Here is a 15,935-nt window from a genome sequence, read left to right as displayed (position 1 = left end):
TTCAGCATGTTTAAAATATTAATAGATGCTACCTGCATGCTATGCAACTGTATGAAAGCAACGATCATGCAGAGATTTTCACGCAGCTCCTAACTCACATTGTGTGTTGTAAAGGTCATCTGATGGACATGGGACCAAACAAGAAATACTTCAAGCATGTGAATGAAGCAAACAAGTAGAGAAAGGGAGAAGAGAATCAAACTCAGTGTGGGGAGGAGAAGGAGGAGGGAGATGACAAGGAAATGGTAATTCCCCGATGTAAATGTAGGGTATTTACCCTATATAGCTCTCCTACTCAGAGTCCACATGATAAACTGAGAGTTATCCAAAGTCTCATTTCTTTCCTCCTGCTAATCTCCACTCCATCTGACTCCAGACCAGAAGAAGCCTGCTAAGAGTGCATCTCTGTGTCTGTGCACAAAAGGACCACTTGTACCTGCTTACCTTTTGGGTATGTTCTTCATTCAACACCACCAGGAATATGTTTCTGATTAGCTAGAAAAAGAACATGTTCTACACATTGAACCTCCCTTCAGGGAAAAGCAAACAAACATGTTTAAATCAGGAAGAAAAAGTTCACCAATTCAAAGTAGTCTGATGTGTCTCTAAACTCAAAACAGAAGCATGGGAGGTTTGCCCACCACTATGAATATATGAGTCTGAATCACCAGAGAGGGAGGTCAGCATGCCAGCAGAGCCGTCCCTTCACTATGTCAAGAAAAATCAAGGGCCCTGTGTTAACTGGGAATTCATCCGTCTCTGGCAGTAATTTCCACCCACATCTCTGTTGTCTGCAGGCAGGCAGGCATGCAGGCAGATTTGCAAACAGATGAGCATTTCCCAGGGGATGTCACCACACAGTCACACCTGCGAGACACTGAACTCAGTGTCCATCAGTTAGAGCCGCTTCTATACCTTCTCCTGTTTATCACAAAACTTGTCTGTAGAACCTATTAGATAAAACAGCCTTTGACAAGCCTCTAAATAATAGCTGTGCTACAGTAACAAACCAGTCGTGTCTGTTAAAAGCTTGGGAAAAATTGTACTCAGTTCAAAACAGCATTTTTATTTCCAGCTTTTTAACAGAGACCAGATTCTAAATGATATCTTTTTGCTAGTCTTTCTGGAAGTCAACCTTTCTGACTGTTTTTCTTTGGCCTTTGCTATTCCAGCAAGGAATGATCTTAATAATTTTATAGAGTTGGTTGTTTTTTTTCATCTCGCAGTTACTAAAAAAGCAATGCTCATGACTTGGTCAGTGTTTCAAATATATTACAGTTTTCATCTCCAAAGTTGAAGAAATAATGATTTTATTTTTTTTATTTATACATATATTAGGAACAACACAAATTTTCAGTTTAGCCTGCCTGTAGGCTCTGTCCTGCCTTATTTGCACTGGCTTCTCTGCTTGTTCTTTGTGCTGACTGATAGCAAAATGGCTTCCTCTCAGTGGACAAAAGGTTTATGGGGTTATTTGTTCTGTCTGGCAAGTGTTCACAAAATAAAAACCCACAAAATTAAAGGCTAAACGATAGGGATGATCATATGTCATAGGGATGTATCAGAAATCTAAACCTCTGCTGATGCTGAATCTCTCAGTTTGAGAGGAAGGATAATATCATTAGATACCATAAATTAACCTGATTTTCAGGAAATACAACTTCTGAAAAGGGGTTCCCTTTAAAAGAACATCAAAGTAGACAATTCCATTCAAACCTGTTTTTTGGACAGCCATTTTTTTATCTCTTTCTTTTGTCTGTACCTGTTTGATTTTGCCATTTTGTTCTAACAACTCTTTTCTTAGCTGTGTAATTTCTGTAATTTCTAAGAGCTAAACATCAAGTGAAAAGTTGCTGCTGTTTTAAAAAGATCCTAAAAAGACACTTCCCTCCTTTCCATCTAATATCTCTGTGAGGCGGGCATAAGCATCCTGTAGTAATTTACATCTATTTTATTTATGAAATTATAATATGAAAATACTCATTCAATTCTTATTTTATTGAGTAGTTATTTTTGTTTCCTTGAGCTTTTTTTTTTTTTTTTTTTTTTGCAAAATGCAAGTTATCTGGAGTCAAAAATATTATTATGTCAGGATTTTCCCGTAGGATGTGTGCTGGTTTATTTTTTATTCATTTTGTCCTTTGTATTTACATGGTTGGGTTTTTTTAAAAGAAATATTTGGAAGTAGTGCTTTCAGTAACCACAACAATGTCTGTTTCTAGTGAGACTGGTAATATCTAAGACTTGGTAGCCACCTTCATGTTTTTTCAAGGCATGACAAAATTCAAGTGAAAGACTCTTCCAGTTGCCTACAGTGCTTCTCCAAGCAGTACCAAGAGATATGCAGGGACTATTCTGCAGTCCTAAGAACAGCTAATGCTGCATAGGCCATAACTCTTTTAAAGAAAAGGTGTCTGAGGGATCAGAGGGAGAGGAGGAAAGAGGCTGAGGAATGTGGTCAGGCTTAAAGCATAGAGATTGTTCAAAAATGACCATACAGAAGATATTAAGATGCTAATTCACTGAACTTTAACAGTCTCAGCATAATTCTTTACAGCGGCCCCTTTTCTCCTCTGTCTCTGAACTGAAATCCCAATTAGAGCTTTTTCTGGATAAAACCAGTATGATCAGTATTAGAGATTCAATTTTCTATTATTGATATAAGGACATATATTGGGAAGGATGGATAATATAATTATTCATAATAATACAGCCAGGATGAAAACAATCCTCCATACTGGCTGGACAATACCCTTACCTACAGATAAGTCCAAAAGTCAAATGGACTGTTCCATCTCAATCCCCAAAATGTATGGTTCATCCTACACCTGTAACCCTCCCCTGAAACATCAAGTGTCTGTGACCCCATTGGCCCAAGTCTTGCTCCAGCTCACCTTGAAGCCCCCTGATAAGGGGTCTCCGAGGGGCCAGACGCCCTCTTGGATCTTCCCCTCTCTTGGAACTTCCCCCATCTTGGAACTTCCCCCCCTCTTGGATCTTCCCCCTTCTTAGGACCTCCACTGTCTCCTAGAGCATCTTCTTGTCTTTCCCCTCCCCCGTCCCCTTAAGCCTTGCCACGTGCTGCGTCTGGCAGCTCCAAGCAAGACCTTTCTCCATCCCTAATAAATTTTATATCCTAAGAGAAGCCTTCAGAGATCACTCGTCTCCATTCATCTAAACCGTCCAGGAGCACAGCGCTCCCTACAGACATACATAAGTAATATAAGGGACATAAATGTAAGCAGTGTAAGGGTTTTTAAATGACATTCATCTGGACTTTTTGAAGCTAAGAAGTCCTACCTTGCTCTTCATAATTCCTTAGTGCACCCATCAATGCATGTAACCATGGAATGGGAATTTCACAGACAGATATTGAACTTAAAAATATATTGATCATTTGTGACATTAACAATTTAGTGCTTGCTGCAGCACCTGGCTCTTTGCTGTGTCGAACATGGACCATTACAATTGCCTCAAATACTTAAACAGAGGTCAGGCCCTAAAATAAAACAGAAACCAAACTGTCTCAGTCAGCCTCTTTTCTGTCCTTAGAAATGAGCTTGGTCTTTCTCAAATTGCATTATCTAACTTCTCCATGTTGAAGACTTTTCCATTGTGAACTCAATTAGTTTAAAATTGTGTCTTTTGCCTGGAAATGACCTTTTATGTACAGTCTAGCTGTAGCACAGGGACAAAACTCTGTCTTTCTGGAACAGCAGATATGATCTTTTATCACACAACCTCATATTGTTTCAGCAACAGGAGGGTGGAGAGGGAATAGAAAGAAAAGTATTTGTTCAGGCTTTTGCATTGTGTTATCAATATTGCATGGGACCTGGAATTTTTTAATTCCTGAGAGGTTTGCCAAAAGTATCCTTAAAGAAAACAGTGAAAGAACTAATAAAGTTATATAATTCTGGAAAGAAAGAGGCTCTGTAATATGGCACCCCTGTAGACCTGGAGATACTATTATTTACAGTAATAAAATCTAGATCTTATTTGGCAATTTTTTGAGTTGGTCTCAGAGTGTTACACAGATGAAGTCTTCATCTCCATTTTGCGGATGGAATAACTGAGATACTGATTGTAAACTGCCGGCAAAGGATTGCCTCAAATTCTATCAGCAGAACTGGGACTAGGATTTGAGACTTGTGGGCTCAAGCCTTTGCACAGAGCAGAAAGCCAGGCTGGCCCTGCAAGGGCGCTGACACCATTGTCTGGGAGTGCCAAACAACCTGGGCAATTTCTTTGGGGTGCATTCTGGGAAAGCACTCTGGTCTCCCTCCAGTCAGTCACAGTTCTGCTACTGTAGTCAGAGGGAGCAAAGTTCTAGATTATGAATTTTTAAAGAAACGCTGACCTTAGTACATCATATTTGTAGCAGCATCTATTATTAGGGAACCAGTGTTATTCACCATGAGCAAGTCCCACACGGTTACATCTCTGCAGCTGAAAACCTCTTGTAAACTCCAGTTTGTGATGAAGTAGGTGTTCTGCAGGCTGTTAGGCTCTCTACACTTAGAGATAATATACCAAATCTGTTATACCAGCTTACTTACAGAGCCATAATCTTCTTGTGTAAATAGTCAGTCAAGACTTGTCTCTTTAGTTGTTAACCTGCTTCCAAGAAGGCAGATGGTTAATTTCAGAGTGCCTTGGGTTTTTTCTCCTGGCTGCAAAGTAGACAGAATCTTCACTAATATGGGAAGCCTGGAGGCCCAGTGAAGTATCAACACAAGGTTTCAAAATGCTTAAGAGAGAAAGACCTGTGAAGGCCTTAAACAACTCTTACTGACAGTGCACAAAACATCCTTTTTTCACTGCTAAAAAGAAGTTGACCCCAATGCATCCTTTAAAGATAGGAATAAGTGAGGCATTCAAGGCAAAATAATTGTTACTATAACAAACTGTGTCATTTTTATTCACTGTAATTTGAACAGCTGCAGCCTTCTTTTCTGTCTTGAAGGAGGTAATTTTTAATTTACCTCTATCTTGATATTTTGCATTTTGGGACTAGTTATATATGGAAAAGTAAATGGCAGTATCATATCAAATTGAGTTGAACTCTAGCTGATCCAGGATCTTACAACCAAAAAGTTACTAGAAAGAGATGTCTGGATAAGAACATCAGAAGAGGGCAACTTCAGATTAATACATGTCATCATCTATCTGCAATTCCAAGACTATCTGAAGCAGAGATGATATTGTGTTTAAGTTCTGTCAGGAAAAAGAGAATATAAGGAGTCACTGAACCTCTGTCTAGTGCAAATACATTACAGGTACATTCATTTCCTTGGATGTCATATTGCTTTCTGTTTAATTCATTCTGCAGTTCATTCTACAGTTCATATAATTTTGTGAATTACTTTGCAAAGTGCCTATTCCTGCTGGTTGGCCAGAGTAGAGAATAGCATGTATGCTCTGGTGTCACCTAACTCAGAAGTATTTTCCCTTTTGCCACATCTACCTATTAGCCATGCTTCCAAAAGACACCAGGATCAAATGCTGTATGCTCAATGTTTAAGTCATTATCTAAAAATTATTGAAAACAACAAATACTAACAAGAAACCAATCCAAATGGGAAACAAACATTTTCTTTTATTGTAAGTTCTTAGCTGAACACAGATTTTTTTCAGGAGGACACTTGAATATTTTGCCAATTATGTTCTATAATTTGTAATACTATAGGACTCCTCATTCTTCTTCTTCTTCATGAAAAGACCTGCAACAGCTTCTCTGAGTTGCTGAACAGCTAATCCACTAAAATTGGGACAGCATGTTAAGGTTAATGATGTGCTATATAAAAGTCTAATGGTAGTGGGTCTCATATCCAAAAAAGTCTCTTTAGACTAGTAGCATTCCTTGGAAGAAAAGCCTCATTCAGCTTACATCCACAGGAGTGGTATGTATTACAGGCTTAATGTTGAGAGAATAGTGGAATTCTAGTTACAGTAGAGAAGTTATGTCTCTGATTATCAGCATGTAAATTTATTGTGATTTTGGATAATAAATCCTGCTGATACTCCATCATGGTTAAGTTTCTTTTACACGCTCCATTGGGCTGATTTGTCAGTGTGACTCACTGCTTACATAGTACCAGTAATTAGAATTACACAAATGCTAAAATGAACAGTCATGAGTAATGAAAGTCTAAAGCAGACAGACATGTGACAAGTCATTGGACCAAAGACTTGGCATCAGGAATATGTGAAGAAATAATAACTTTAAAGAATATTTTCCAAAGTCATGTAAGTGTGCATTTTGCAGAGACTCAGAAAGCAATAATTGCTAGGAATGATACAAAAGGGTCTTCTCTAAGATTGATTTGTCTACTACAGAAGATGTTACTTGCCCTGCCACAGGAACCATTCCAGCCTGCCTGGCTGTGTGGCTCCATATGGAGAACTTAGAGACTTCTTGCTGCTGGAGCTCAGGAAGACTAATGCCCTCCTGGCAACTGAAAATACTCTTTACTTGTGAAACTTAGAAAGTCAGACAATTTCATTGGCCAGTTTTTTTCCTTTTGTTTCTTTTTAATATGACAGTGCTTACTGAATCAGTGGGGCAACTTGTGGTTATTACTTATAAAGAGCAAGAGGAACCCCAGAAAGTAATTGCTGTGCCACTACAGCATTGCTGCTACATATTGCTTTGTGCTCCAGGCATGGGACAAAAATCCAACCTCACCAAGGGGCATTAAAACTGATCAATGAAACCCATTTGACTAAAATTTTTCCCGTGAAAGTGTATGTCAACAAGGTGCAATTCTGTTTATTAGCACCTGAACAGTAGAAGTTTATGCAAGCCTTGAGAGGTTGAGCATTTTTGAGGATTCCAGACGTACATGGAATGGAATCACGCAATTTAAGTTTCACTGAACCGGGTGCATATTCAGCTGTTGTGACTAATTCAGCTGAAAAATGTTTGTTCTCTCCTTTGCTTTTCTCTCTCCCCTTACCACAGAGAAGCTGATTAATGCAAAAGGCACTGCAGGGCTGAAGCCAGCTGGACTAGAACTTTTGAAATGGTTCTTCCCCCCATACCAAGACAACTTTGTTTCCTCTACCTTTTCAGCACTCATGTAATTTATAAAGCTTAGTCTAAAATTATGTAAGTGCTGAAAAAATAAGAACATGTAAACCAAACAAAGATTACCAACAGCTGAGTCCACACAGAGAAACATATAAGGTGAGTGTCAACAGTATTTTTTGGGCACGTTTTCTCAAAATGTCCTAAAATTCTTTATAAAAGAATTAATGTACTATCAATTGCATTTTTGTTTTTAAACATTCACAGAAACATATATTTAATATAGAACTTAAACTGATACTCATTTTGTTCCACTGCAGGACAGGTTTCTGCTATTTTTATTGTCTAGCTTTATCTTTCTTATCCTCTTCAGCAGTACCTCACTTTCTAGATGTTCCTTGCCAACTCCATAAGCAATGAGTGACAGATTAAGTAGAGATAGGCTAGTAGTCTCAGAAAAGAAACATCTGGATAAACTAAATTTAGCTCTGAGAATGAAGGAAGTAGGTAAATAAGAAAGGAACAGTTCCAAGTGAAGAGTGAAACGTACATGCCAGACTACAAAGGAAGACTGGGAATTTTTTCCTTCAGACACTCTGTAACACAAACTTCAAGCAACACGAGTGGGAGATTCCCAGTTTGCTTAAACTGTAATAGTTTCAGAGCCCAATATCCTGGGCAGAATATCACAGCAGTGTAAAAAGGTGCTTTTCACAAGCAGAGGAATTATCCCTCTCACATGGAACTTAACAGTCTGAAAAAACAAAGGATGAGGCAGAGAAATCCATGATATCCAATAAAGGAACTGGGGCACATACAGGTACCTGACTTTTAGGCTGGCTGGCTAACAATGACTTCTTGTTTCTAGCTGCATAAATGCACTATCCTTTAGCTTCCTAACATGGTTCAGTAATTTTTTTTTTTTTGTGCTTGCATCATCCGTTCTCCATTCAGAGTCATCACTCTGCTACTTCCTTATGGTTATCCTGTCTTGCCCACAAGAATACTGAGATAGTAAGTCTTAGAAAGCAAGAGATCTTCCAGAAACTAAGGTGGTCCTGTACAGGGAGTATAGGCCACAGTGAAGAGGTGAAGGGGAAGAAGTGAACTTGACAGAGAGATGCTCAGCACAGGAAACCAAGGATGATACAATCAGACAGAAGCATGGGAACATGCAGAGTATGAAAGTCAAATTACTTTGATTTTTTTTTTTTTTTCATTCATGTAAACAATTAGCCTATCAGTCTAAGGTTCCCTCTGGTATCTTCCATCATATAAACAGGCTGTCTCACAGTCTGGGAATGGTGTGGGAATCATCTGAAAAGCAGATAATTTGAAATAATTGTGCCAACCCTGGATTGTGAAGCAGTAAGAAAATTTAGATTTGTGAGGAAGGGAAGGTCTTGAGCTAGTCACACTATAAAAATATATTAAACAATGGCCCAAAAATGCCTAGGAATTGGAGAATTTGTCAGAAGATGAGATGTAAGACAAGCCGTCTGATGTGAGAAGCAAATCAACATGCTTCTAAGATCTGGGAAGATACGATAAGTAAAGTATGTTGCGATCTTAACCACAGCAGGATTTTCAGTTCCCAGCTACCTTCATCCATAAGGAGCCCACTAAAAACAAAAGAAATTTACTCATCAGATACTTTTGGCAGCTGGACAGAGGTTATTCCGTCAAAAGGTCACGTGCCGTACAAAGCCATTAATGACATCTGCAGGACAAGGATTTTGTTGTGGTGGCTTTCTTATTGATTGCTCTAAAAAAGTACAAATTTGAATGCAACTTTTAGAGAGTAATACATACATGGACACAGGGAAGACTGCAGGAAGAGGTCTTGGACTGAGGTCGTGTAATTCAGGATTTGGTTTAAGACTGGTTACATGTTTCCATGTTCATTATTAGAAGGAAGTGCTACTTCTGGGCACACTAGGTTTTATACAAACACAGAGAAGAAAAATTTCCTTCTCCAAAAAGCACTAAAGCTTTGGGGTTTGTCCAGTTATAATACAGAACTTGTTTTAACACATTTGAAGTCAGACAAGCTGAAGTCTGTTCCTCACAGGCTTAGCAGCTAGTGTTTGCTAAATCAATCTTGGACAGAGAATAAAGTAAATTTCCCCTACCTCCCTCCCTTCTTACATAGTGATGTGGCAGAAAGGTGCTTCATATCATCATTAAAAGCCAAGCATATAAAACTATCTGCCTATCCATGTACAGAACAGCACACTCTGATTTCTCTCCTCATTTAATCTCCCCTGAACCCCCAACATTATACTTCTGCATTGTCATTTTTTTCTGTTATTTTATAACAAATATTTTTAAAATTCTGATCTTCAGCAATATAGTATTGATTTGAATACTGAATCCAGATATGGGTGATTTGAACTAATTTTTCTTACACATGAAGAAAATTAAAAATGTTTAAATTGACAATAAACTGACAATAGACCAAGTGAGCCTGTAGTGTTTTACTGAACCACTTCATCTAGATTATTTTAAAACTTCTGGATTCATTCTCATATGAATTTGGTTTTCCAAAGAACATCTACTTAGCTGCACTGCTCTTATCCAGAGGCTTTAACTCATGTAGTACTTGGTCCTTTTCAGAACCAATGAAACTGAAGTTTCTTTAGTTTCCATAATACTATCAACCAAAAATCTCAGAAATTGCTAAGGGCACCAGTTACCATCTTTTGTTTATCAGAACAGAGACTGTTCATGTGAGCTGGCAGAGAGGAAAGAATTTTTTCTATCCTGTAATGCAGCCTAGTGTGTTGGGGTTGATGTGAGATATATTTAGGCCCCTTTTATTAATGGACCACCATCTGCACTTGGGAATAATTTAGCAAAGGGATTTGCTTTAATTGTTTCTATAAAATGGAGTGTTTAAAAAACCAAATGTTTGAGGGATGAACAGTGATAACAATATTCAGCACAGACATGGCAGAAAATCTAAGTCAGATATGTGGCAATGGGATGTTGTGCACACCAGGCAAAAATACCTTTACTTGTCAGATGAAAAGAGGCCTCACTTCTTCCATGTGTGCTTTTTCAGTAAAACAAGTTTGTATTACTGATGTAATACAAAAATGTCAAGTTACTGCCTGTAAAATGTCAAACTTAATGCCTGTTTGAGTGGACAGCATAAAATCCATATGTTTTAATCTCAGGCTGCACATGATTTTGTTGCCAAATTTGTAAAACACATTGTTGATGGTATTTTGTCAGCTGTGAATCCTGTAGACACAGAATTACATCTTAGCACCACTGAAGTTGGAATTTGTCCTCATTTCCAGATGATCAGGCCTAGTAGGTAAACTACACTTGAGTTACACCACATTCCAAGTAAAGCCAGCGAGGTTGCATCAGGGCAGCTGAGAAATGAACATTCATGTATCATTCCAACATGAGCTCTCTCCCAGCATTGTTTTCAACTGCTGCTGCCTCTAAGCCACCAGATCTTTCTGCCTGAGAATGTTTGAATCCTTTGTATTCCTCACCACCTAAATTGTATCCAATAGTCAACATATTTTCCCTCAGATCTTTAATATTGATTAGGTAACTGAATTTAAATTTTAGAACTATGAAAGTTTGGAAACATCTGCAGACATTGAATAAAGTCTGTTTTCTTTTCCACAGTCTGCGAACAGCTGGAGTCCTCAGCCTGAAAAGACTTCTTTGTTTCCCAGGTTTCCATTACACATTTTTGTACCACACATGCAAGCTATCTGGGCCTATGAAGGAGGGGTAATTCTTATTTTTGTGAAAGATGTTTAGCATTTTTCCATTCTGCACTATTTAGACCTTTCCTTGTCCAATAAATGCTAAGTTGTTAAAAATGTCCTATTTTCCCTCTACAGCTATATTTTTAGTGCAGATACAGAGCCAAAGTTTGATTTTGCACCAAATTTAGTCCATCACACACAATTAACAGCAGTAAGTTTTCTCAGAATTGTATTGAGGTATGACACAAACTTTTTGCTAATCTCTTCCTCAGAAGCTGTAGAACAGATAAGGGCATGTATTAACCATGGTACCCACTAAAAATACCAGGAACACTGGTAAAGAGCTGTATGTTCCTTGTTTCCCCTCCTCATATTTGCTCATGTAAAGTACATTAGGTGGAGATTTATAGATGTTACTCTGCAGTCTTTTATTGAGCATAATTCTTGTCCTGATATATGACTTCACAGATGTTCTGCTAATTTTCCAAAATTAGGCCTATCAAAAACTGGTTTTAATGGTATGCTGGGTGTGTTGTTTTTGTGCGAAATTATTCTATAATTTACAGTTATGTATATAACATTTGGTTTGAGTATTGACCAGGAGTCTAATCCAAAGTCTTTGGAATAATAACAATTGCTGATCAATGTCTATCGTATTTTGTCTGAGCTAACAGAATTCTTTTCAATTCATAGCATTTGGTTGAGGAATCATTGAATACACATAGAAATGTCTATGAGATTGAGTGATCCCCACTTCCTAGAGTTACATGGCAATATTTTCAAATCTAGTGCTGAATTCAAAAGATTGAATTGCAATGTGTAGACATTCTTGGTCCTTGCAATTGCACACTCACAGAAATAGAAAGGGACTGTAGAAGGTTGCTTAGCCTACCCATTGTCATGTACAGGATGAACTACACTGTACTGTAGTTCTTCTAGCTGTGGCTGATGGAAAAAAATCCAGCTTGATACTAGACATGTGCCATAGAAACTCTGCTGCTTTTACTTGTCATTTATCCCAGGCTGAAATGACTTGATGCTTTGAAATGTTTTCTGGTGTTTTTCCTGAATCTCTGTATTTTTTCCAACTGCAGTGCACTGGAGAACATGTGGAGAAAAACATACACATCTCTTTGCAAAAAGCTTCTTGCTTTTTGAAGAGTGTGCCTTCAAAACATTTTTTGAGAGACTGACAAAGAGTTTGTAATAATCAAGGCATTTTGACTGAAATGCTGACAAACCTGGATTCAAAGAACTGCCTTTTAGTGATTGTCTCTGATGATACTTGAAAAGACCTGGAACAAATATAAGTAAAGCATTTGTTTGTGCCATGCTTTTAGTCAGTCCTCTACACAATGTGGAAAAGTTAACAATTCCAGATTGACTACAAGGAGGTTTTATTAAGGATAGACAGAATCATATGAACAGTAATGTGCACAACTTGTACTGAAAACTGCTTTAGAATCATGCACCTGATTACCAAAGAGTGAGCTCAGAAGCAGTCCTACAACTAGGAATATTGATTAAGAAGGTAAGACAATTTTTTTTAATGATACCACCAAAAGAAAAATGAGAGTAGTACACTAATAGCAAACTAGATAAAAGACAAGTTTTTTCAATTTTAAATCTATTTCCACTGAGAAAGTAAAGGTAAAGGACAGGGTACATAGATAATTTTTTAAATCAGTGTTGAACCAATTTTTGTAGAAACACGTTTCCAATAAACCCTCAGCTTTCAATCTGTGGACACAATCCATCAATGGAATTAACTGCTCACAAAATACATTCAAGCACAGATTCAAAAATCAAATCTGTTTCATTATTATTAACATCACTTTGTCCTGCCCTTTCAAGCATATGAGACCCCTCTTTTTAAAATGACCTTTTCAAAAAGACTCCTGTGTAAGCTATTCAAATAAATTTAATTTCCTAAAACTTCCTCCTGTTAATTCTAGGTATTTTGTCCTCTCTACCTCTCTACATTACAATATTTTTCTTGGTCATAAACAGAAATGGACATTTCTGGATTTTATTTCATTCTAGTCAAGACAAGAAGAGCACAGAAGCTCCAATAAATTATAACTCTGAATAATATTAGTTATAAAGGAATGGCAAAGCTTCTTGGTGACACATTTGTGAGCCAGAGCCAGAGAACGAGAGATTAATGTCTAGTAAAACATGTTAGATTCAATTATTGCTGCCAATGTCTGGTTAAAAAAAAAAAAAAAAAACCCTGCTCAATACATTATTTACCTCATATGACCCAGTTGGCCCTCAGGGAAATGTTGCCTAATCATCATAAAGACAGTGCAGGTAAATTGTAAGGAAGGCATGTAGTACTTCCCATACATCCCATTTCTTGTATACTGTTGTTCTCTGGATTTTAAAACTGGGCATTCATCCATTACAGTATTGTCAGGGGATTATAGGAACACCAGTCTGCTGAAAATAGTGAAATGTTTGGGATTTGAATCATCGCTGTCAGTGGGTGCTCACCCAGTGAATTCAAGACAGTTTCTGCACTTCTTCACTGACACTATCTCTTTGACCTCATTTTCATAAGAGAGTGAAATCACAAAGTCTTTGTGTTTCTGTGAAAAGAGTAACTTCCTTTCCCTTTGGCTTCCCCCGATGGCATCAGAGCCATATATTGAATTGTACAATTCAATGCATTTTAAGGGACAGAACACATGATATCTGTCAAATACATCAAACAGAGCTAGCCAGGTTTCAGCTCGTGTTCCATTAAATTTGGGATACTGTGTACAGGATTTTGGTGGCCTATTGGAGCTGTTATTGCTCAGCCCAGGAGTATCCATGGATAGGCACTCACCATTACAGACTGTGACAGAACAGTGTGAGAAGGTAAGGTAAGTAAGGTGTTTATCCAATTAGAAGCAAATTGGCAGTAATAGGAGCTCATATCCCAGAACTGTGACACCAGCTCCAAAGTGACGTCTCTACATGTATGCCCAATAAATCAGAGATGTTACTTTAAAAATGTGATTTCTCTCAGGCTATATAGGAGTTAGTCCCTCTACAGTAAGCTCAGCATGCAAAAACTTTGACAACCTGGCAAAAACATGCTACCCAAAAAAGTCTGAAAACAGTAACTCTCATCTTCACTACCTACTCCCAAATGGATGTCCATTAGTCTGTGACAGGTTGATCTTAGTCAGGTCAGTCAAATGACTGTTTCTAAAACTCAGGTACCAGCACATCTGTCTTGCCCTCCTTGACAAAAGAAGGAAGATAAAGTGCAAAGAAAAATTCCTGGTTAAGGACAAAAGAAGCAGGTTAAAATTTATGCCACTTTACATAGAAATCTCAAATAATGTGAATACCACCTGAATGCCCTGAATAGCTTTTCATTAATATGACAAGATAGCTCTACAAAGCCAAAAGATAAAATCAAAGCAAGAAAAGACTGTCCAAAGTGAAGTAGTACTAAAACTTGATCAATTAACATTGACTGGCAAAATGTTAATTAAGAACAAGTTGCTCAGTGATTGCATTGGTCAGCAATTTATCATTCAGCAGGTTATTTCTCAGTGCTCTGCTTGAGTATCAGCAGTTTCTGTGGTTATCAGGGAGACCAGTCCCCATTAGGGCTGCCCAGGATGTTTAGTCCAGCTGATTGGAGACTTAAAAAAAAAAACAAAACAACCAAACAGAAAACCCCCCAAATTTTTTTTTGTGCTGCTTGCAGTGTTCATTCCTGACAAGATTTGTGACTGGCTGTGTGACTCCCAGATATCAAAGACACAAAGTTTTCAGTATATAAAATGTGATGAATAAGCTGTCCCCTGGGGTTTGGCAGGACTTAGTAACTGCCTGAGATCTTCTCTAGCTTTCTCCACTTAGCCTAAACTCTCTGATATGGGATGCCTGAAAGTTACACAACTAAAAACCATCTTTAACCACTCAGAAAATCAGGCTTGTTTTAGAGACTCTGAAAACTACAATTTCAGCACAAGCATATGGGAACACTTGCTGTGAAAATGAGGCCATTGTCATAAATGACTGCTTTATACACACAAGTCTAGAATAAAAAGGCCAATAGACTGAACAGTATCATTGGTAAATGACCCATCAGTGGCATTCACTCAAAAACTTGGAGATAGCAAGTTTAGATTTCATTCATTAAGATTTGCATGCAACTGATTTTCCCAGCTGCTATTTAAGGAACATTATAGAGCAATAGTGAGAACTTGGGTTTTTTTTCAGTTTGAGTTCTGTGCTTTGAATGCATATTTTATGAGGTATGTGTTTGGCTAATCGTTGCAATTTCATCTCATCAGCCTCTTTGATGACATACACTTTTGAAACAGATGCTTGTGCTGATGGAGTGACATGTTCCACAGTTAAGTGGGTCCACCAAGACATAGCTCCGACTGCCTTCTTCTGGGGTCACCAAACTACTTCAGTGGGTTTATTTTAGCTCCCTGAAATACATGCCTTCTGATGGTGTTAACTCTTAGCAACATTTTTTTGCTTCCTAAAGACATTTTCTGATTTCACCATGTTACAGATTGCAGTGTTCTAGCAATTCAATCCTGACTAGTTTTCATTTTTTCAGAGTCATTGTAATTAACCATATCCATGGGTTATATGTTGGTTCATCTGCCAAAAACCATTACACAACAACAAGAGAATATTGTTCATTAAATTTCTACAAGCCAGAGTGATGTCCTAATTTGCAGCCATCTCATGAAGAGATGCACACATCTCAAATCAGCACTTGAATAAGTTTGCAAGATAAGAGCAGTCCAGCTGCCTACTCAAAGTCTCCAGGGACTGCTGTTCAACTCAGTTTATCCATGCCATGTTCTTATGTTTCTCTCTTTGTCATTTGATCTCACAGTATTTCAGATCCCTCTGTGTCTAATGAAAATACTACAGCTTCTCATATCCTACAGTCTGTTGTTTTAAGGTATAGCTTTTCAAGGACTTCTGTCTATGAAATGGTCTTTCTATGTTTGTGTACCTCCTACTTTAAAGCAAATTTTCTCCTAAGCAGTCAAAATTCTCATTCAGAATCATCACTGGTCTCTCTTTAAGGATACAAGGAAACCTTATATTTGCCCTCTAGGTGTTTGTCTACTCCTCTTCAAGTTCAACTCCTCAAGTTCAGGTTGTTATGTGTGAGAAGAAGATAAGAGCAGATCCAT

The 15,935-nt window shown here is 37.9% G+C and overlaps 1 long non-coding RNA gene across 1 annotated transcript in view; it reads left to right on the top strand.

Annotated features, from left to right (window-relative positions):
- Positions 1-15,935, top strand: part of LOC144248658 (uncharacterized) — a 176,560-nt gene that overhangs the window by 130,092 nt on the left and 30,533 nt on the right. Inside the window, exon 4 of the long non-coding RNA XR_014952840.1 lies at positions 1-15,935. This exon is cut by the window's left edge and continues 34,044 nt beyond it. This is a non-coding gene — a long non-coding RNA (uncharacterized LOC144248658).

This window comes from Lonchura striata, chromosome 1 (assembly GCF_050655825.1).
Source record: "Lonchura striata isolate lonStrDom1 chromosome 1, ASM5065582v1, whole genome shotgun sequence".
Classification (NCBI taxonomy): domain Eukaryota; kingdom Metazoa; phylum Chordata; class Aves; order Passeriformes; family Estrildidae; genus Lonchura; species Lonchura striata.
The sequence above is the reverse complement of the archived record's forward strand: the minus strand, read 5'-3'. Positions and strand labels throughout refer to the sequence as shown.